Source organism: Eubalaena glacialis, chromosome 7, assembly GCF_028564815.1.
Source record: "Eubalaena glacialis isolate mEubGla1 chromosome 7, mEubGla1.1.hap2.+ XY, whole genome shotgun sequence".
In the NCBI taxonomy this organism is placed as follows: Eukaryota; Metazoa; Chordata; class Mammalia; order Artiodactyla; family Balaenidae; genus Eubalaena; species Eubalaena glacialis.
In genome coordinates, this window is record NC_083722.1 from 79,208,064 (window position 1) to 79,229,950 (window position 21,887).

Below are 21,887 nucleotides of genomic sequence, written 5' to 3' on the forward strand. Positions count from 1 at the left end.
AGTTTTATGAAGTTATAACAACTTTAAGTTTTTTTGAATCTTCAGAGGAAGCAGGAGGAGTTTAATTCTCCTTAGTACCATGTCACTGTATGTAAAAGACCTCAAAATTTGGTCTCTTTCCCTGGCATGTGCTTTAAATAATGACTCTGTACCACAAACATGTTGTGTAGAGCTATATACAGATACACTGCTTTTGTGATTATTCCTCATTCATCAATGTTTTCATGTTTGATGCTGAAAATGTTTTGGAATCCATGTTGGAGACATTTTAAAAAAATGAGAAATGACCCTTCGTTTACAGAAGATCTAAGCTTACACTGTTTGCACAGCATTTGGATCTTGAATGTGAATGAGTCCCAGCTTCTTCGTGGAGACCTGCATGTACGGGAATGGTGAGAGTCTGAGGCTCAGCCGCATCCCAGCCATGGGGGATGCATGAAACACATGGACTAGAAATACGCAGGTGTCTCAGGCTCTGGCCACTCCCCAGTACAAAAACAGGGTAGATACAACTATGAATGATCAATTTAGATGTGCCATGCATTGTCAGAGACACACACCATGTTCTCATAAGGCGATTTCTTGGCAAGTACTAGTGGTTTAAAAAATTGATTTCATTTCCAACCTGGCCCAGAGGTAACTACTGGTTCCACCATCAAAATGTGGTTCTTCAAACAGCAGATTAAAGAAATAGAGGAGGGTAAAGGCCCACCATTTTTGGTGTTTTGGTTTCTTTGTCAAACACTCCATGCATCTTGGTATACAAACACTGCCAACACCACTCACTCACAGAATTTACACTTTTTGATAATCTAATGCATTAGGTATGACCACTTAGACTGAACCAGAAGAAAAACGGGAGATGAAGCTAGCTGTCCAACAGAAGCTGAATCCACAGTTAAAATCCCATGGAGTTCAAATTTATCCAGTGATATTTAAGTAACATAAGTAAAATGTTATCAAATAATGACATTCAGAGGAGATGAACACATTTTAAATGCCCGAATCCCGACCAAAAAAATGGAGGACCTGCCATGTTTTCCTCCTCCGCATTCTCCTTTCCAACATGTCTGAATCCATGAGAAAGGACATGAGATGATGAAGGAAATACCAAGTTGAACAGAATTGTGCTCAGTAATGAAAGTGAAAACTCCTCTTCAGTCCTGATGAGCGTTCCCGGGTGGTGATGGCCAATGATGTGAGCTGCACTGCAATAGATTATCAGAATATTGCTGCAGAGCTGCACTTCCCCTTTAGTCAGCCCTTCTGATAGCTGCAACAAGAAAGCACAGAGTTTAGCAGGGAGAGGAACTGGCAGTGATATCGGAGATAATCCTGGCAGACACTCCCCCAACTCCCACCCCTGCCCCCACCCCACCACTCTCTTTGATTGGGGTTGATTGGGATTGGGAGGGCGGTGATGCGGAGGAAGCATGGAGTGACGAAGTGAGCAGAAAGTTACATTATGTCCTGCAAACACATCTGAGAAGAGGCCTCTTGCAAAATATTTCACATACTGGTATAGATGACTCTTGATATGCAAAAAGAAATTGAAAGGAAATAAGCCAAAACTGTTGTAGTGATTATTTCTATGTGATCAGATTGTGAATTTTTTTCTCTCCACGGGTTTTCTACAATGAGTATGGTTTTTAAATTATTTTTAAACTTGACTTTATAGATATTAGCGAGTTGAAGATGGTCAGGACACCAGAAAACTTAACATTCACTTACAAACCATCTAAGAGCAACGATTTAAAAGAATACTGGAAATTTCACTCCTAGGTATATATCTGGAAGAATGGAAAACAGGGACTCAAAAAGACTACTTGTACACAATTGCTCACAGCAGCATTACCAACAATAACCAAAAGGGAGAAACAAATCCCAAGTATCCAGCAACAGATGAATGGAGAAACAAAAGGTGGTATATACACACAACAGAATATTATCCAGCCCTAAAAAGAAATAAAGTTCTGATTCATGCTACAACATGGATGAACCTTGAGGACATCATGCTAAGTGAAATAAACCAGTCACCAAAGGACAAATACTGTACGATTCCACTTACATGAAACATCTACAATAGACAAATTCAAAGATGCAGAAAACAAATTAGAGGTTACAGGGGCTCAAAGGGAAGGCGGGAATGAAGAGCTATCTTTTAATGGGTACAGAGTTTCTGTTTGCAGTAATGAATAAGTTCTGGAAATGGATAATAGTGTTGGTTGTACAATGCCGTGTATGTATTTAATGCCACTGAATTGTAGACTTAAATTGGTTAAAATGGTAGAATTTTAATGTATATTTTAGCACAATAAAAGCATAACTTAAAAAAGAATATTGATATCTCCTTAAGCAGAGCAGAATGAAACAAAGTTGGCTGCCATCCCCACATCCCATGACGTGTGTGTATATGTTTAGCCCTAAACATAAATGCAACAGTCATCCATTTGCATACTTCACGCCCTGGGGAAGAGGTATCCAGAAGCACCCCGAGTTTTCTCACTGTCCCCATAAGGGTCCCTGGGTGTGGAATACAACTGCAGCCTGGGAAGAAACAGTAAAATGGGTGAGAAGAGAGGACCATCCCACATCGAGCCTTCAAATGATGCCTTTCTTCCCTACTGATGCTGGACTTTGTGCGCCTGCATCATTATCATTCACATATGGTCTCCGAATACTTTGGGAGTTTCCGGGCACACGGCAATAGTGCAGCTACCTGGGGAATATGGCGGGGAGGGAAAAGATCAAACACACACACTCACACACATGTGAGCCACTTTTTATATATAGTCTGAGCTGTCTGATTTGGTGGTCGATACACAGCATTTCTCAAGTCACACTGACTAATGAGCCAACCAAAGATCCCACTGTCTGCACAGGTAGGCAGTTATTTCGAGCCCTTATTAAGCAGTGCAAATGAAATATGTGGCTTGGATGAACTGTGCTAATTCATACTCTGAGGAGTTTGGTGTAACCCCTCTGGTTAAGAAACTTGAATCGGGGCAAAAAAATGACTTTTGCAGAGCCAGAAAGCTAGGGAGTTCCTAGAGCAGATCATATTACTCATTCTGGCACATAAAATCTCTGCAAACTTTGTATGAAAATTGTAAGTCAGAGCACGCTTTCTGCTTCATGAGCTGTGCATAGCTCTAATTCTTTTGTGCATTAAGCATTTCTTAATCATCCTTTTAAGGGGCTGACCAATATATTAAAAGGCCACATGATTAAAAGGTAAAGAGAAACCCAAAGTAGTACTAAAATGCACCGGTCGTATTTTACAGATGGGGAAATGAGTGAAAAATAATTACAGCGAATGTCCGACGTCCTTGATGTTTTTCCAAGATAAAGTAGCAAAGAACAATCATTTATTCAGTTGAGAGAAAGATTTCCAGCTGGGTAACAGGTCACAAGGCAGAATACAGTGCCTCACGACCGCAACACACTGCTTTGGGGTAAGGTTTGCGCTGTGGAAAAGAGAACTCTCAAAAAGTGTCGCCATTCCTTCCACTGGACAGTCCATTCACCAGGAGGCCTAATGGATTTGAGGGGAAAAAACTCAGATGACACTGCCAGCAGTTGCAAATGCAAATGATCCCTTGTTGAGGGGCAAATAAGCATACACTTTAAAAAAATGTTTAAAAAGCAACCCTGGCTTCCAGCAAGGAAGCAATCTGGGCAGCCACCCACCGTGAGATAATCTCTGGCCGGTCCTCCCTGCCCTGGATGGTCACAGCAGCCCCAACCTGTCGCCATGCGTCCTCTCTTCCAGCACCCACTCTACATTGTCACCGGTGCAGCCAACAGTGCTATTTCAACAACAACATCTACTTCATCTTGCACTCCCTGTTTACAGCCTTCATTTATAATCCCATCGCCGTCAGGGTGGAGGACGGACTCCAGGCCATGCTGGCCTCTTTCTCTCTCTCTCCAGCTCCACGCTTCATGTTCCCCCTACGCTGTACTTGCTTCTGCAGTCCTAAAGCCTGCCTTCCCCCTCATTGCACAGACTTGTCTTTCTGTCTGACATCCATTCACACTAACCCTTGACCTGACCGATTCGTACTTATTCTTCCGTCTCAGTTTAGATGTCTCTTCTTCCCTGGAGGTCTTCCCTGACCCTCCTAAGTGTGGGATGTGGCACAAGAAGTCTCACACATACTGCACTGTCCCCTTTCATGAGTTGTCTAGACTTTTACTGTCCAATATGGTAGCCGCTGAACAAATGTGTCTACTCAGCACTTGAAATGTGGCTAGTCCAACTTGAGATGTGCTGTAAGTGTAAAATGTGCACCGGATTTTAAAGATTTAGTGTGAATTTAGTTTTTTTTCTATTGACTTCATGTTAAAAATGATATTTTGGATATACTGGATAAAATTAAATATATTATTAGAATTAATTTCACCTGTTTCTTATTACTCTTTTCAGTGTGGCTACTAGAAAACTCAAAACTACAGATGTGGTTTGCAATATATTTCTAATGAACAACATTGGTCTAGGCTACAAGCTCTATGAGGGCAGGGGTCATGCTGGTCTTTCTCACTTAGCATCCCCTGTGCCATGTACACTTCATGGAATAAGTTGATTCACTCACCCTTTCCATAGATATTAGAGAGCACCTAGAGTAGGCAGAATCCTAAAGTCCTCCCCACCCCAAAGATTTCCTGCTGTAATCCCTGGCATCTGTGAACATCTCACAACATGATTATGTTACCTCATAGATATAATTAAGGTTACTAATCAGTTGGCTTTAAATTAATCAAAAGAGAGAATGAGTGGACCTAATTTAATCATGGGAGCTCTTTAATAGCAGAGACTTTTCTCTTGCTGGTAGCAGAAGAGAAAGTCAGAGAAATCTGAAATACAAGAGGGATTTGCTGTGCTGAGATAGAGGGAGCCACAGGGCAAGGACCTGAGAGTATCTTGAGGGATCCAAGAGTAGCCCACAACTAACAGCCAACAAGGAAATGGGGACCTCTGTCCTACAACCACAAGGAACTAAATTCTGCCACAACCTGAATGAGCTCAGAGGTGGGTGCTTCCCCAGAGCCTCCAGGTTAAATCCAGCCTGGCCCACACCTTGACTTTGGCCTTATAAGACAAAGAAGAGAACCCAGTGGAGCCTGAATGGTCTTCCGACCTACAGAACTGTGAGATAATAAATGGATGTTGTTTTAAGCCACTGAGTTTGTGGTAATTTGTTATGCAGTATAGAAAACTAATATGGCTCCTTTCTGTGCCAGGCAGTGTGCTTGGTGCCAAGAATACGATAGTAAAAATGACAGACAAATTCTATGCCCCCATGGAGCCAGTATTTTCAAGAGTGAGACAGACAACACATAGATAAATAAATAAATAAGAGAATGAGGAGTTTAAAACTTTGTGCCTGGAAGGAAATTAATAGGGATCTGTGACAGGCATGCTTAAGATTTATTGACTACACGACAATTTTTACCTATTTTTTAATATGGAAAGATGTCCATAATTTTTCAGTGAAAAAAGCAGATGACAATTCCATATGTATAGTTCAATCTCATTTTTGCCTCAACATAAACACTTGCAAATGCATATGCCAGAATATTGTTAATAATTATCTCTGGGTGGTGTTTTAAAATTTTCTTCTTTCAAATTTTTTTTTTTTTTTTGGTTGCACTTTTTGGATTTTTTCAAACCAGAGAATGTGTAACTAGTGTCACAGCAGAATTGAAAGCTATTTCCATTGTGAAAAAAATCAGTACTGGATGCGATCAATGCTCTTGACTCGGTTTTTTCAAAGGGAAATCCTGCAGTTGGTGTGCAGGGGTCGGGGGTGGGGTGTGCAGGCGAGCTGAGTGCAGCAGTCAGATTCTGCCCCAGGACAAGCACCCCCAGGAGAGCAGGCTATAAACGTGTGGTGTCTCACAAATATTCCTTCAGACTGTTTTTCTTTGGAATAAAGACACCTGCCGGATTATGGCTTTCTTCTCCTGCCCTTTCAGTAGTGATTTGCAGAAACAGGCTGGGAGAAAGGGGTCTTTGGTAAATACGGAGGGGTTAAAGGGGAAACTGTTTAATAACAGTAGTAAAACGCAGGCTATTTTTGACATCTGGGTTAATGTCCATTACGCTCCATGTGCTTTCCAAATGTGTGCAGTGTGCCCCCAGGTACAAAAACAGACAACCATTCACAGCAGCTTCGGATGCCCCTGACACTGCACATGGTGCCCACGTCAAAGCAAGCCCCTGATAGGCTAATTAACAACAGTCTGAAGAGAAGACCTGTTGGCTCTGGGGGCAGCGGGCATCCTGTAGAACAACTCCACTAAGCGACTCTGCTCGCAGGAAAACCCAGTAGAGTCATTGCTGCTCAAAAAAAAAAAAAAAAAAAAATCTATAACTACATCTGTGTTATTACTTAACATCTTTTAAAATGGGGTGGAATAGGTTTCTCGTTTTCCTCATGAAGATTTATTTATTATTGTTGTGATCAAAGTGACAACAAATTATGTTAAATCATTTAATTTTCTTGATAGGAGCAACCACCTTGAAGCCATAATTCAAAAATATGAGTGGAGAGCAACATGTTACCTTGCGAGTGGCCTCCTACAGCTCCACAGGGCAATAAAATGTAACACTTCAGAGCCCAAAGGGCTGAGGCTGGGGCTGCGGGTGGACCCAGCAAGGCCTCTCAGCTCAGAATTCAAACTGCTGTAGAGCCTGCTGGGTGGGAGGGGCCCTGAGAGTCTCCGGATTTCATCTTCACCTTTGCTTTCTGTGCCCTGGGGTGCAAGTCAGCCGCAAGGTTTTAAATGAAGGGATTTTGATGGATTCAGATGTGTACAGCAAGACGGCAACATATACTGCTGTGCCTCCTGAGAATTTATTTTTGCCATTATTATTGTGGTCAGAATTACTCGTAGCTAACATTTTGTGCATGCTGTCTGCCACGCTGGGTGCTCTGGGCTTTTGAGTGAATTATCTCCAACAAGTTTGACAGCCCTATGATACTGACCTGGTTGACAGCCCCTTAACAGGTGAGGAAACTGAAGCTTAAGGGAAATGAATGCTTTTGGTCAAATTCCCATCTTCCTGGGGCTGATTTGAAACCATGTCTTCTCGACTCCAGAGCATATTCTCTTTACCATACGGCCAGGGCTTCCTAAACCTCGGTCCTTTGTGTTCTACTGTCCCAGTTTTTGTAACCTTTCTACAACACCTGCCACAGTGGATCGATATTTTTCTTTAAAAATCTTTTCTAAAAACCAATTTCCTTTTAAAGAAAGATTTATTTTAATACCATAGTGGAGTATTTATCTAATATACCTTATAATAATTGCATAGCTATTAAAATGAAAGTGCTTCCCCACGAAACACCTAAAACTATCTTCTCGTGGCCATGCAACACCCTGCCTGCCCCTAGCCCTCCCTGCCTTGGAGACCATTCCCACTGCCCTGGGTGGCCTTCTCCAGAGCAGCTCCTGGTCTGTGTCGGCTGGCTTGAGCATGGGCCACACTCGGGCCACCAGCTGTCCCCAGCACTGCCTCAGACGACACTTTAGGCTCAGCTACCATGGGCACTCTTTTCTCTTTTCTTCTCAACGGGCAGATGGCAGCAGAAGTAAAAGTCAGAAATCTGCCACTCAACATCAGCGTTAGGTATGCTACGTAATTTTAAAAATACTGGTTGAGTAGAAATGTGCTTTTAGTTGTCATTTTTTTCCTTAAGATAATACCTTCTTTAACCTGAGAGATTGCCTACAAGCTAAAGGCCTTTGCCACTCTACTCCACAATTTCTTGATCTTGGTACCATGGACATTTGAGGCTGGATAATTCTTTGTTGTGAGGACTGTCCTGTGCATTATAGGATGTTTAGCAGCATCCCTGGCCGCTGTCCATTAGATGCCAGTAGCATCACTCCCTCTCCCAATGATGACAATAAAAAATGTCTCCAAATATTGTCAAGTTCCCCTTGGTGGGGGGGGGGGAGCAAAATTGCCCCCATTTGAGAACCATTGGTCTAATCAATTGTTTCTGTATTTAACTGGATGATTGTATAAGCATTGTAAAATATGTAAGATAATTACATATTATAAGATATTTTGGTAAGATATGTATATGCATACATGCATCTACCAACCCATAACATATACGAACAATTTTGCAAAAATAAAGATCTATTTCTAAGCTGCCATCATATTATTGCAGACACAGCAGCATAGATATAAAAGTCCTGTGGAAATAGGTACAAGCTAAGTTATAAAAATAATGAAAATGTACAAGTTATCTGACATAAAATAGAAATGCCACAATCCTGAGATAGCAAGACACCTAAGACACTTGCTGAGCTAAGTGAAAAGGTAAAATCTAGTTTAAATTTATAGCATTCCTTCAGTGTCCCTCTAGGAGTTTGGCATTTTGCCAGGGTTCCTTGTTAAAAATTTGTTAAACGTGTTTGGCATTAATGCAAACACAAAGTGGTCATTTGTTACAAATTCTATTGGAATGCATTCATTTAAGGCAATGAAGTAGTTACTAGAAAAGAAAAAAAAGTTCATTAAGTACATTTTAAAAATACAATGATGTATGCAGTGTGTAGCTGTGGCGCCCTGGTGGCTGTATAAATCGCTGACAGAATAACCACACATTGTGTTTAGTTTCAAATTGGAATCTTTTAAACATAACTGATAGAACAAAAACTGGTTTTGTTTGTTGTCAAAACCCATGTTAATCTTTCTTTTCCGAACTGGTTAAAATAACCAGAAGTTTGGCATACAATTTCTAGCATCTCAAATCAGTGAAACATATAGGTTCAAATCATGCTTTGGGAATCTTTTCCGGGAGCTGGCTGTGACATTGGAGATGAAGGCTGATTCAACAAACAGAATGCCCGCCTCCCCCCGCCCACCCGGAGAGGGGGGAAAATGCCCGTGTCATCGTGGGAACCCCACTCAGGGAGGGTCAGTACCCCTGTGTCCTCACAGCTGTCTGAGGTTATTAGGTTACCTGTAGAGGGAAAACCATTGGCTTTCATCATGGAAACAATGGAATCCTATGAGCAAATATTCTAAGCCTGGTGTGTAGAACTTCCACCTTCCTGTCCCACCCTGCACTGTTCACACAAAGGAATTATTGCTGAGTAGTGATGACTCCTTATCTCCTTCAAGAAACGGTTCTGAAGCTCAGCTTTTGAGGAAAGGGTCTATTTGACATTATATGACATTTGGCCCTGCCACATACCCTGCTGTGGATGTATGTATGGAATATGCCATCTCAGGGCCCCTAGATGTTTGCTAAAAGCCAATCTTAAAGGTGAATAGGAAACTCATGCTTCACAAAAATATTCAGAAAGTATTCACTGCTTTCTTCCTCCCTCTCTCTCTCACTCTCACATACTTACTGCCGTGAGAGCATCTGGATGATAGAATTCCAGTAGTCCAGGAAGCCACAATCCCAAATCCCCATGGCCCCCAAACCTCTCTCTAGGTTGGTCTCTTTTGCCATCTGAGTTTGGCGTTATCCAGGCTGCCCTTGAAGGGGACAGACTCAGAGTCTTGAAATAGTCCCCTAATTCAAGAGTAAACTTAGACAAAACCTGGCATCCTGTGTGTGACCTAAAGAGTTTGCCCTTCCTGTCACAAAGGCCAAACAGGGCCAAGAAGCAAAACGTCTAAGAACAGGGAGAAAATACCTATCTCCCAGGAGCAACCAGAATGCATGATATAAAAGGTAAGAAACACACCAAGTATTACAGAGCACATCGTGGTTTTATACCATTCGGTGGGCCCTCTTTTAGAAAACGATTGGCAGATAGATGACGGTTTCAAACTGGACAAAACTATACGGCCACGAGAACACACCGTTAAGGCCTCTCCCAGGGCCTGGGAAGAGGTCTGTGCACTTGAGGGGCCGGAAGCTTATGCCCCATTCGAGTCATGATAAATCTCTTCTGCTTGCAATTAAAGTTTATTTTTGAGACTGCATTCAAATTCTAACGAGAATAAAGTAAAACATGTTTTCAAGTCCCTTACGGACAAGGATTCAGCTTTAGGATGATCTTGGGAAAGCTCGTCAGAGCAAGAGGGAGGTGCGGGAACGAGACGGCCCTCCTAGAGAAAGGAGCCGACAAGGCATTTCGGAGAATTTGAAACATGAAGGAACCATTTGATATCTCAAGTTGGCCGACCAGAAGTGGCTCGGATGACAAGTGTTTACAACAGGATCTTCATAGAGCCAATAATGGCAATTAGTCCCCAGGATTTGAAGGCGCCCTTCCCGCCTTGCCTCACTGAGGTGGAATGCCATTTACTCTTGGGGCTGGCGACTAATTAGGGGTCTCTTTTGAAGATCAAGGTTTTGCGATCCCTGTTTCTTAATAACAAGGTTGGCCTGTCGGCCACCTGGGTCCAGGCGAGACCTCCCTTTCCCCCTCCCCAAACAGCAGGCACCGCCTGAGGCCAGGAGCAAGTGTGGGCAGGAAAACAGATCCAGCCGGGTGAGCAATTTAACCTCTTCACCACCAAGGTTCTGCAATCCAGTGCTCCATTCAGCTGCCCGGAAACAGGGACAATTGACCTCGTTTCTCAGGAAGGGCTGAAGGCCTGGGTGTGTTGCAAAGTAACCACGATCAAGGTGCAAACACTACACAGCAAGCTTTCATATGGGAAGAGGGGCAGGAAGACTCCACTTCTCCAGAGGAGTGGTGAATGAAGAGGCTCTTTGCATCTCCTTCAGCTTGGGCAAGTTCCAGAGGAATTTTAGAAGTAACCAGCTAACGAGGGCTGAAGGTAGAGGGGGAAGGACAATCAAGCACACCTTCTGGAGCCCTAATCTAATGTGTCATCAGACCTGAGAGAAAGGTGCCTACGTCTGCTGACCTCTTACCAGGGCCCCCATGGCCTTGCTGGATGAGGCCGGGCGGGCTGCTATGCTCTTTAACACACCGTCAGGGAGAGAGAGGCCAAAACAGCAGGAAAAGGAAGCTGCAAAGAATTAAACTTGCGACGAGTTGGGCAAAGCACAAACAGCAGAAGAGGTTGGTCCTTTTGGCTGGTGACACACTCTGGCCTGGGTTGGTTATGGTCACCAAGCCCATCGGCATTCCAAAGTGGCAACAGCTAATGCAGCAAGTTCAATGTGGTTTTGTTTCATTTCTGAATGCTGGTTGCACGCCGGCAATGATGGCCGCTGAAGGCCGGCAACCCCACTGCCATAAACAGCACTGTCGGTGATTCTGAAAATCATTTTAAAAACTATTTATTTTTGGCAGATGGGGGCTAAATGGAGCTTGCATTTGACTAACTGTACTTTAATTTCAACTTGCTTCAAACTTTTTTGTGTTTTCTAAGCAACACCAAATCAGAGTTTCCTGCAACAAAAGGAACTAGCCTTCTTGAGGGAGGGGGAGACTTCTTTTGTAGGTGGGGAGGGCAACGTGTAAACACAAGCCAGCAACCAGCTGAGTGAAGTCAGGCCTTTCAGAGATATTCAGCGTCTCTGAGCCCACTGAGCCCTGATCCACACCCCCTGCACATCAAGGTATAGGTAAAAAGCTCCCTCACTTTAGTCCATAGAGTTGAAAGTGAAATAGGTTATTAAATGTGATGCAAAGGCAAATTCAGTTTGCATTTTGTATTGTCTCTAAGCTATGTTTACGAAAAGCATGAGAATCCTTCCTTCCTTCCTTCCTTCCTTCCCTCCCTCCCTCCCTCTCTCCCTCCTTCCCTTCCCTCTCTCCCTCACAATTGTGAACGCATCTACCAAGAACCACCCTAAGTACTGGAGACATACGGCTGAACAAGATAGACGCTAGCTCTGACTTCATGGAACACACATCTAGTGAGCCTGTCAGACATCACATTCAACAAATAATTAAACTGAACATGTGATTAATTAATTAAAATTGTAGTAAGTACCAAGGAGGAAGAATGACCTGTCAACATTCTCTGAGCACAGCACTTTTGACATGTGGCATCCAGTCCTTAAACTCTGAAGAAGTTGCTATGATTAACTTATTATACTGCTCCAGAAAGAGGCACAGAGAGGTAAAGACACATACTCAAAGTCACACAGCTAGGAGGTGGTGGGGCCATGGGGCAATCACACACACTAGGACATCAAATCCCCAATTTATAGGAACAAATGGGGACCCTGACCTGATCTGCCAAGAGAGTTGGAAAGACTTTCCAAGGAAGTAATGTCTATGTTGGTGTACATATGCCAACTGGAAGAGAATGGCTTCTTCCAAGACAACTTCTTCTTCTTCCTGTTCCTCTTCCTCTTCCCCCTTCTCCTCCTCCTCCCCCTTCTCCTCCTCCTCCCCCTTCTCCTTTCGCTCTGTGCTAACTGAAAAGTAAGTCTGTGGACTTCTATGTATTCCTAGGGTTTTGTCCAGACTCTCTGTCCTTTTAAATGGATTTTTACTCAGCGCTTTTTGTCTGTCAACACGAGCTCACCTACAGCCTCCTTCAAAAACCTCCACTTCAGAGTATCATGGCACATGCATCTTCCTTCCCCTCTAAGAGTCTGCATTATGGCCTTCCAGCTTCGTGGTATTTGAGATGATTAATCACTTTTAAATATGAAAAAAATTAACATGTCTGAAGCATTCTTCTCCACTGTCAGAGGTTTTGCTTTAACATAGATCCAGAATGTCTCCCTTTCCCAGCAATTCCAAAGAAACATATCTTCTGTTGGAAATTCAACTGTAAAATCCCATGCAGAAGCCCCAAGCAATATATCTTAACATCTTAATTTCATTTAGGAGGAATGCAATGATTGATCATTTATCATTCTGAGATTGAGTGAACTATCTGGAGGATTCCAATCTATTGCCTCTATGCAACTGATGGGATATTCACATGTCTTCTGGCTGCATGAGGGATTTGGGGTCCAAGTTGCCTTTGAAGAAGTGGGATGCTAAAAGGATTACTGAGCCGGGGGGGGGGGGGTCTGCCTTTACCAGCAAAGTATGACTCCAAGGCTTGACTTGCTCCAAATTAGAGCTTCCCCCAGTGATAGCCAGGATGTCTGCTGTCGAGTTACTCCTATTTCTCTATCCCCACACATGGAATCTTGCCTTGCTGCCCTTATCCTCTCATAGGTAACCTTAAAAGGCCTGGGGAAACCTTGACATGAAATCCATTGACACTGGTGGACTTGACTTCTCATTCATGAGATTTCTATTTAACCGAAAGCTGCTTTGTCAGAAAGGAATTTTTACCACAGTATAAACAAAATGGCACCTTCCTGGGACATCTGGGTCAGGCCATGGGCCTCATAGCTGCCATTCTGGTTTCCACACAAGACATCATTAGTATCTCTTCATGTTGGTACTGCTGCTTGGTCAGCAGGAGAACTGGCCAGAATGCTAGAGAACAAGACTTTTGGAGTGTCTACAGTACCACTGATCTTCTGCTAGATGTGTGGGTGAGCGTGGGCAACAAAACATGGTCCTCAAGTCCAAGTACACGTTCTATAATGATAGATCCAAACTAAGTACCTACTATGTGTTTTACGCTGTGTAGGTTTTAAGAAATACTCACAGAACAAGATGCCTCCAAAATCACAATCCATCTCCGCAAACACATACTTGTGTAGTTTGCTCGGGAAACTCATTGCCCAGTGGACCACCTTACAAAGAAAAAATGACATTCGCTCCAAAGAATGAAAAGTTAGGGACAAGCAGAGGTTACTTCAGAGGGAATCTAAGGCCAGTCACATTTGCACAGTGCTAAACAGCAGACATGCTCTCTAGTTTGAATTTACATTTAAATTCCATGTCAAAGTCTGCCCTTGTAGGTCTGCACAGAGCACAAGGCCAGTGGCTGCAGCCCTAGGTCTTCCATCTCCAGCTCCTGCTCAGGGATGTAAGTCAACTCTGTAATCGGCACTGGGACTGAGGGGCTCCGAGTGAAATTGAAAGAGGGTTAACAATAGGCCCCTCAAGGGGACCCACTCTCGCATCTGCTGAGGCTTCTGGCTATCACAAATGTTTCCAACTTAGATGTGGAGGTGCCCTGAGAGGGAATTCCAGCGCTGCTTTTGTCACTGGTCACTTTGAAGATTAAAGAGGGGAAAACGCATTTTCATAATACATGAACTCGCTGGAAGTTCCCCTGTTAAATCCCAAGGTCCTGGCAGGTGGGGGCTATGTTTAACTCTTCCAAGACAGACCTGGCATCCAGGATGGAGGGCCAGGAAATGCCTTGGGGAAGAACGGGGCCAGAGATCAAGGAGCTGGGACAGGACAAAGTCCTGACGCATGACACCAGTTGGTCCTGGGTCCCTTGGAGTCACTTCCAAAGCCCAATATGGCAGGACTCCAAAGTTCTCCAGCAGTCCCCAAGGGACCCAAGGATACACCAGAGGCCTCGACTTTGCGGCAGAGAACTTCCTTAGGATTCGGCCCCATGGAATGTCGCAAACCCCAGCAAGAGCACAGGAAAGTCCTGACTGGCAGTGCCAATCTATGAGTACAGATCTGTACTGCAGGAGGGGGCACAGAGCTGGGTCCTCGTTCAGGGCTTTTTCAGGGCAGTTCCTCCTGCCTGGAGCACTTTCTCCATCGCCCTTTTTTTTTTTTTTTTAAATATCTTTATTGAAGTATAATTGCTTTACAATGGTGTGTTAGCTTCTGCTTTATAACAAAGTGAATCAGTTATACATATACATATGTTCCCATATCTCTTCCCTCTTGCATCTCCCTCCCTCCCACCCTCCCTATCCCACCCCTCTAGGTGGTCACAAAGCACCGAGCTGATCTCCCTGTGCTATGCGGCTGCTTCCCACTAGCTATCTATTTTAGATAGATAGCTTTTTACCTGGCTACCATCGCCCTTTACCTGGCTACCTCCTGTTCAGGTGTCAGCTTAAATGCCACTTCTTCGGGGGGAGGGTCTTCCCTGACTGTTGTTCCTGGTCAAATCTCCCTGTCCAGCTCTCCCTTAGCCCTCCACGCCTCTCCCTCATGCCCCTGCTTCAGAACAATCTGGAGTCATGCGTTTGTGTCAGTATTTGATTAACGCCTGATGTAGCCTCAGCTGCCTTCAGGAGGACAGACTGTGTATACCTTTCTCATCACAGTATTTCATATATGCCTACCACATAGTGGGTGCCCAATAAATATTTCAGTGGATTAAAGGGAGAAGTGAATCCACGGATGATAACAAATGTTTATCGAATGCTTACTACATGCCCGGAAGAGTCCTAAATGCTTTCCAGCAGTGATTTTCAACTTTGGCACTGCTGACATTTGGGGTGGATAACCCTTTGTTGTGGGGGGCTGTCCTGTGCTTTGTACAATGTTTAGCAGCAGCCCTGGCCTCCACCTGCTAGATGCCAGCAGCACGCCTCCCCTTCCCCTTCACGACAATCAAAAATGTCTCCAGACATTGCCAAAGCCTCCTGGGAGGGCAACCTCACCCCCTACTCCCTGCTGAGCACCACTGACGTACAAACCTCAACCCACTTAATCTTCCACAGTTACCCCATGAACTGGGCACTATTAGTCTTCTCCTGTTAGAGTTAAGAAAACGGAGGCTCAGAGAGGTTAAGTAACTTGCCCAAAGTCACAACACCAGCAGGACGTGGAACTGGGACACGGGAAATTCAGTTGCTCAATTTTTTTTTTTTTAATTAATTTATTTATTTTTGACCGTGTTGGGTCTTCGTTTCTGTGCGAGGGCTTTCTCTAGTTGCGGCAAGCGGTGGCCACTCTTCATCACAGTGTGCGGGCCTCTCACTATCGCGGCCTCTCTTGTTGCGGAGCACAGGCTCCAGACGCGCAGGCTCAGTAATTGTGGCGCACGGGCCTAGTTGCTCCGCGGCATGTGGGATCCTCCCAGACCAGGGCTCGAACCCGTGTCCCCTGCATTGGCAGGCAGATTCTCAACCGCTGCACCACCAGGGAAGCCCTCAGTTGCTCAATTTGAATAGGTGTTGGAATGAGAAAGGGCTGGCCCCCCGGTCACACAGGTGAGAGGGGTCCACTGGGGGACTAGGACCTGGCCTTTCCTACCTTCGCCCAGTGAGCTTCTTGGCTGTGGCCCTGGGGTGCCTTTTCAGACTGTCCCAAACCAGGACCCTTCATTGGGGATGGGCTTCCAGAAGGACTCCTCATAGACCGGAAGCAGTTGCATATCTTCTGTTCAGCGACTGCTTCTCTTTCCCAAGTCAGTGGCCAGTGATGCCCAGACCCTCCGGGAGCAAGGCTGTTAGGAACCAGCGAGGTGCGGTCAAGGGTGCCTCACTCCTAGGCATGTGGAATGTGGTGGGGAAGAGGGGACTCAGACCCAGGTCTGCCTGCATCTGAGCATGGTGGGCAGCAAGCCCTGGACTGTGGGGCAGCCATGCTGAGTAGCTCGGGCACGGCTTACCTTTCTGCACCTGCTCAAGTGACTCCATTCATGGACCCTCGGCCTCTCATCCAAGGGTGAGTGGGAGGGGTGAGACTGTCCACCTCAGAGGGTTACCCTGAGACAGGGCCTAATAGAAGCTTTGCACACGTGAACTGCCTATCACTTTTTCCTCTTCCTAGTTTGAGTGATCTCTGGTAAATCACTTAACCTCTCTGAACCTCAGTTTTTCATCCACAAAGCAAAGATAATCATTCTGACCTCTCCAGGTAGTTGAGAAGATAAAAGAAAATGAGCTTGCTGCTAAAGCCCCTAGATCAGCGCCTGACATGTAATAGGTGTTAATTACCAGTAGTTCCTGTCACCTTCCCCTCCACACTAGCCCATACACAGTAGAGAGAGATGGGCATCAGGACCAGCTTGATCCAGAGCGTGGAAAGAACCAGCCCAGGGTGTTCGTGCCTAGGTTATTCACGGGTTGGACCAGGGCCTGGTCATTTCATGAAAGGAAGCAGGCAGAGCAAAGAGGGAGCACATCAGAGGGGCCCAGAAGGAACAGGGGCAGAAGGAACCCAAAGCTTCTCCCAAACTGCAAATTCCATGCCTCCAACCTGGAGCACCTCCGGCAGCCAGCCACACTGGCAGCCTCCGCTTTCGCCTTGGGCTCTTCCTGTTGGCACAGCCCAGCCGCTTTATAAAGCTTCAGTAGAGTTTCTTCATGGCTCCGGCTGTTAGATAAACTCTCAAGGATATTTCTGTGGCAGGTACAAACCTGGACAGGGAACCTCGGGAAGAAATCCTCAATTAATTACGTGTCAACATTTAAGCCACAAGAAGGAGCAGTTGTCATAAATTTTGGGGAGGTTAGAATCCAATTTTCGTGGTAAATGTGAGCGAGCTCGCTGACTCACTTGTGAACTGGTGCCAACAAAATGATATACTTTACATTCTTTCACAGTTTGTTTTGGCTAAACACAATGAAAAAAAGGGGGGAGGGGATTACAGTTTTTATTCTTTAGCGGGCTGATATGTTCAATCATGCAAAAGAGCTACATCACACATGTGCCAAAGCAGAAGAAATCAGCTCAACTTAGCCACTTTTTCTGTTGCCTTCCACCTTTGTTGAGAAAGGAGATGGGGCTGAAAACTCAGCAGAAGGCCACAGGCACTACGGTCACCTTCAGTGTGACCCGACGCCAGATATTCCCAACAACAAATCAAGACTGCCCTAGGAACTGTCCTCCTGGTTTATCTTCAGTTCTGACCAAACACTGGTATGGTAAGGGTCTCCGAAACATCAGTTCTCTGAGCACTTGTCACAGGTTAAACCTGGTGTCAGGCAGTCATTGGCAGAAAGGTGAAAAAGTCTCCTTTAATTTTCACAAAATTAGGAATGTGGCTGGGGTACTATGATTATTTTTGCTTTCTGCTTTCTTTCTTATTCATTCCTTCAATTGGTTATTCAATTCAGGAAGCATTTATTTCTGCTAGCCATGAGCTAGGACTGGGGGTTCAATGGAGAGTAAGACACAGACCCTGATCTTAAAGTCTGGCAGCTAAGTCAGAGGCATAGCTGGGTAAAGAGGCGATTGCAATACAGTGTGATGTGTGAGCAAATGGGGACGGGTGGGGAGGGAGCCCGGGAGGCACCTGATACAGTGTCTGGGAGGGTCAGCAAAGACCCCCACATAGGAGATGACTTCCAGGTTGAGAGGTGAGGAGTAAGAAGTGGGAGTAACCAGAGGAAGAGGGCAGCCCGTTCTGACTAGCGGGGCAACGTATGTAAGCGCACGGCCTGACGTAGAGCCAGACCAAGGCCTGCTCAGAGGACTGCAAGCACCAAGGACAGTCAAACACAGAATGTAGATGGGGAAGCGGTGGTTACAGGCATTGAGGAAAGCCAGGCCGAGCCGTGCAGGAGACTGGACACTTCCCCGGGGGCAATGGGGCACCATGGCAGGGAAGTGATCTGGCCAGATGTGTGATTTAGGAAGGTCCCTTCAGGCAACGTGGAGGCTGGATGGTGGCAACTGGTGAGGCTGTGGGGAGGAGGTACGTACCCTTCCTTAAGGGAAAATCAACCCCATGAGTGGCGGTATGGGTTGAACTGTGTCCCCTAAAAGGAGATGTTTAAGTTCTAATCCCTGGTACCTGTGAATGTGATTTTATTTGAAAATAGGGTCTTTGTAGATGTCATCAAATTAAGATGAGGTTAGAGTGGATGAAGGTGGGCCTTAATCCAATGACTGGTGTCCTTCGAAGAAGAGGGAACTTTGGACACAGAGACACAGGGAATACACACAAGGAGAAGAGCCTGTGACAATGGAGGCAGAGATTACAGTGAGGTATCTGTAAGTCAAGGAACACCAAGGATTACCAGCCACCACCAGAAACTAGGAAGAGCCTCCAAAGAGAGTGTGGCCCTGCCAACACCTTGATTTTGGACTTCTGGACTCCAGAAACTTGAGAGAATAAAATTGTTGTTTTAAACCACCAAGTCGATGGCACTTTGTCACAGCAGCTCTAGCAAACTAACACAGGGGTCATGGTGGAGTCTTGCTGTTCTGCTCCCAACAGCGTCAAAACTCCAAGCTGCCTGTGTGCTGAGACAGCTGGGGTCCATATGGGAGAGGGTCATCTGAGATCCAAGAAGCATCTACCCTTGACTCTGGTCCCCTTTGACCTACTTGGTGGCCTGTGATGGGCCTCTCCCAAGGGTGGCCATCCGTGAGAGAGTTAGCACCAAAAGTCAATATTTGTCCACAGGCAACAGTTGTGTTTGCACTATGAAAGCCCCAACAGGTTTTTACAGAGATTTCAATCCGTGTGGTCTTCAGGCCATGAAGTAACCCTGTCCTGAAGAAACCCCTGAAGATGAGCCAGGAGGGGTGAAAGTCCCAAACAGTACACTCTGACAGGCAGTGGCTCAGGAGGCGCGAGGGGACTGGTCCCAGGGCCAGGATCTTCAGGGGCGCTCTGCAGACAATCGCTGTGCTTGTACTGCTGGCAGGCTGGACTTCCTCATGTGGCTCCTCTGAGGCTCCTGGGCCCTCCCTCTGTGCTGATCAGCTGTTCCCAGCTGGAAGCGCTAATGTCATCCGCTTCCCAGAGACGCCAGCTGACACAGCTGATGGGACTGCTGGCCATCAGGAGCGCACATGTCCCCACACCTCGTGTGGGAGGAGATGCCTTGCCACCCTGGTTTTGACTGGGTGGGGCTGGGGGTTCAGGAAGCATCTGCAGGGCCGCTCAGTGCCAAGGGCAGTGCCAAGGGCAGCGCCTGGCACTAGGGGTTTCTCAATAAATGAGTAAGTAAGTAAATGAAGACCATGGGCTTTTTAATCCAATGGAACTTAAATTCAATCCTGGCCTGGCCTATGGTTAGCTGTGCAACCCTGGGCTTCAACTGCCTCATCTGTGAGATGGTGATACTGAAAATATAGAAGTGTTGAGAGGATTAAATGAGATCATAAGTGCTTAGTGGAGTAGCTGACAGTAATAAGGGCTCAATAAATATTAGCCATCTCAATTATCATTATTTTTCTTCATGCAGTCATGTGCCAGTGTAACAGAAGTGTTAATATTGGCCGGTTCGGGCTTCCCTGGTGGCGCAGTGGTTGAGAATCTGCCTGCCAATGCAGGGGACACGGGCTTGAGCCCTGGTCTGGGAAGATCCCACATGCCGCGGAGCAACTGGGCCCGTGAGCCACAACTACTGAGCCTGCGCGTCTGGAGCCTGTGCTCCGCAACAAGAGAGGCCGCGACAGTGAGAGGCCTGCGCACTGCGATGAAGAGTGGCCCCCACTCGCCGCAACTAGAGAAAGCCCTCGCACAGAAACGAAGACCCAACACAGCCAAAAATAAATAAATAAATAAATAAATAAATTTAAAAAAAAAAAAAAAAAAAATATTGGCCGGTTCTAGACTTGGAGGGGGGAGTGGGAGGAAGGGAAGAGAGAGTAGAGAAATCCTCATAAGAACGCAGTTTGCAAACCCCTTCTATCGCCTTGATCATTACTGGCTGTCATGACAACCCTGTGACATAGGTCAAGGGTTGTCATCTCTACTCCTGATAAGAGAGTCTGAAGTTCACACTAGTTAAAATAACTCAAGCAAATGCTTTCTAGTGATAAGTGGCAGAACAAAACCAAGCCCAGTTTTCCCTTCGCATTCGGACAGAGCGCAGCGAACTGGATGACTCCTCCCTGAATAAATGAATGAATGAAAGATCCAACTGCAAACCAATCTTCAGGAGTAGGTGGGGGAAATCAGAGCTGACAAGGATAAGATGGGAGCATTAGGAGACCTGCCTGGACACCACTTGCTGTGTGTGTTTGGGCAAGTCACCACCGCTTCTCTGACCTCAGTCCCTAAATCTCTCACAAATCCTAGGAGAGGAGTAGTAAGGAGGAACCAGAAGCTACTGATTAGCAATCATTTAATTTCCTGAGCCTCAGTTTCCCCATCTGTCCAATGGAGATGATGATACCCCTCCAGTCTTATTCTGAGGCTTGGATGTGATATATATATGAAAGGGCTCTGCAAAAGGATGAAGCAAAATATGATGGCAGATTGGAAAAGAGAAAAGGAAGGAAATGGCCCAAGATAAAAATGCATTAATATTAACCAACAGGTTCCTTCAGAACAACAAAGCAATGAAACATTAATTTTAGAGAAACAAAACCCAGCCTAGGAAAAGTCTGCCAGAGGGAGCGGAAATGAAGGTACAACCAAGTGGCCCTTGGCTTACCTATCTGGAAAACACAAGATGAAAAAGATTTTTTGTAAACCAATCTTTGTAAAAGCCTCACTGGGCTTTCTGCCTGCACAGACTGCCTATTATCCTGGCAAAGGATGAAAACAAGTGAATTCTTAGTTTAAATGAGTATGAAGCAAATTCAGGAAAATGTTATCAGCATCATCATGAGCTACCATTTACTGAGTGCCTACTATGTGCTGGGCAGTGTGCCAGGAATTTTGCATAGATACTATATTTGGTAAACATTTTTAGCACCTTTATAAGGCAAGCATAATATTCAATCATTCATACATTCGTATATTTTCATATGTTTATTTGTTCAACAGATATTTCTTAAGTGTCCCCTACAAACACTAAATGCTGGAGAGGGTGTAGAGAAAAGGGAACCTTCCTACACCGTTGTGGGGAATGTAAATTGGTATAACCACTATGGAGAACAGTATGGAGGTTCCTTAAAAACTAAAAATAGAACTAGCATATGACCCAGCAATCCCACTCCTGGGCATATATCCGGAGAAAACCATAATTCGAAAAGATACATGCACCCCAATGTTCACTGAAGCACTATTTACAATAGAAGACAGGGAAGCACCCTAAATGTCTAACGACCGAGGAATGGATAAAGACGATGTGGTACATATATACAATGGAATATTAGCCATAAATACAATGAAATAATGCCATTTGCAGCAACATGGATGGACCTAGAGATTATCATAATAAGTGAAGTCAGTCAGACAAAGACAAATATCATGATATCGCTCATATGTGGAATCTAATTTTAAAAAATGATAC

The 21,887-nt window shown here is 45.1% G+C and overlaps 1 protein-coding gene across 1 annotated transcript in view; it reads right to left on the bottom strand.

Annotated features, from left to right (window-relative positions):
• Positions 1-1,247: 1,247 nt before the first annotated feature.
• The window catches only part of ERC2 (ELKS/RAB6-interacting/CAST family member 2), a 940,128-nt gene continuing 919,488 nt past the window's right edge, over positions 1,248-21,887 (bottom strand). The window contains exon 17 of the mRNA XM_061195441.1: positions 1,248-1,273. The gene's annotated coding sequence lies outside the window, so the exon portion shown is untranslated. The remainder of the gene's footprint in view (positions 1,274-21,887) is intronic.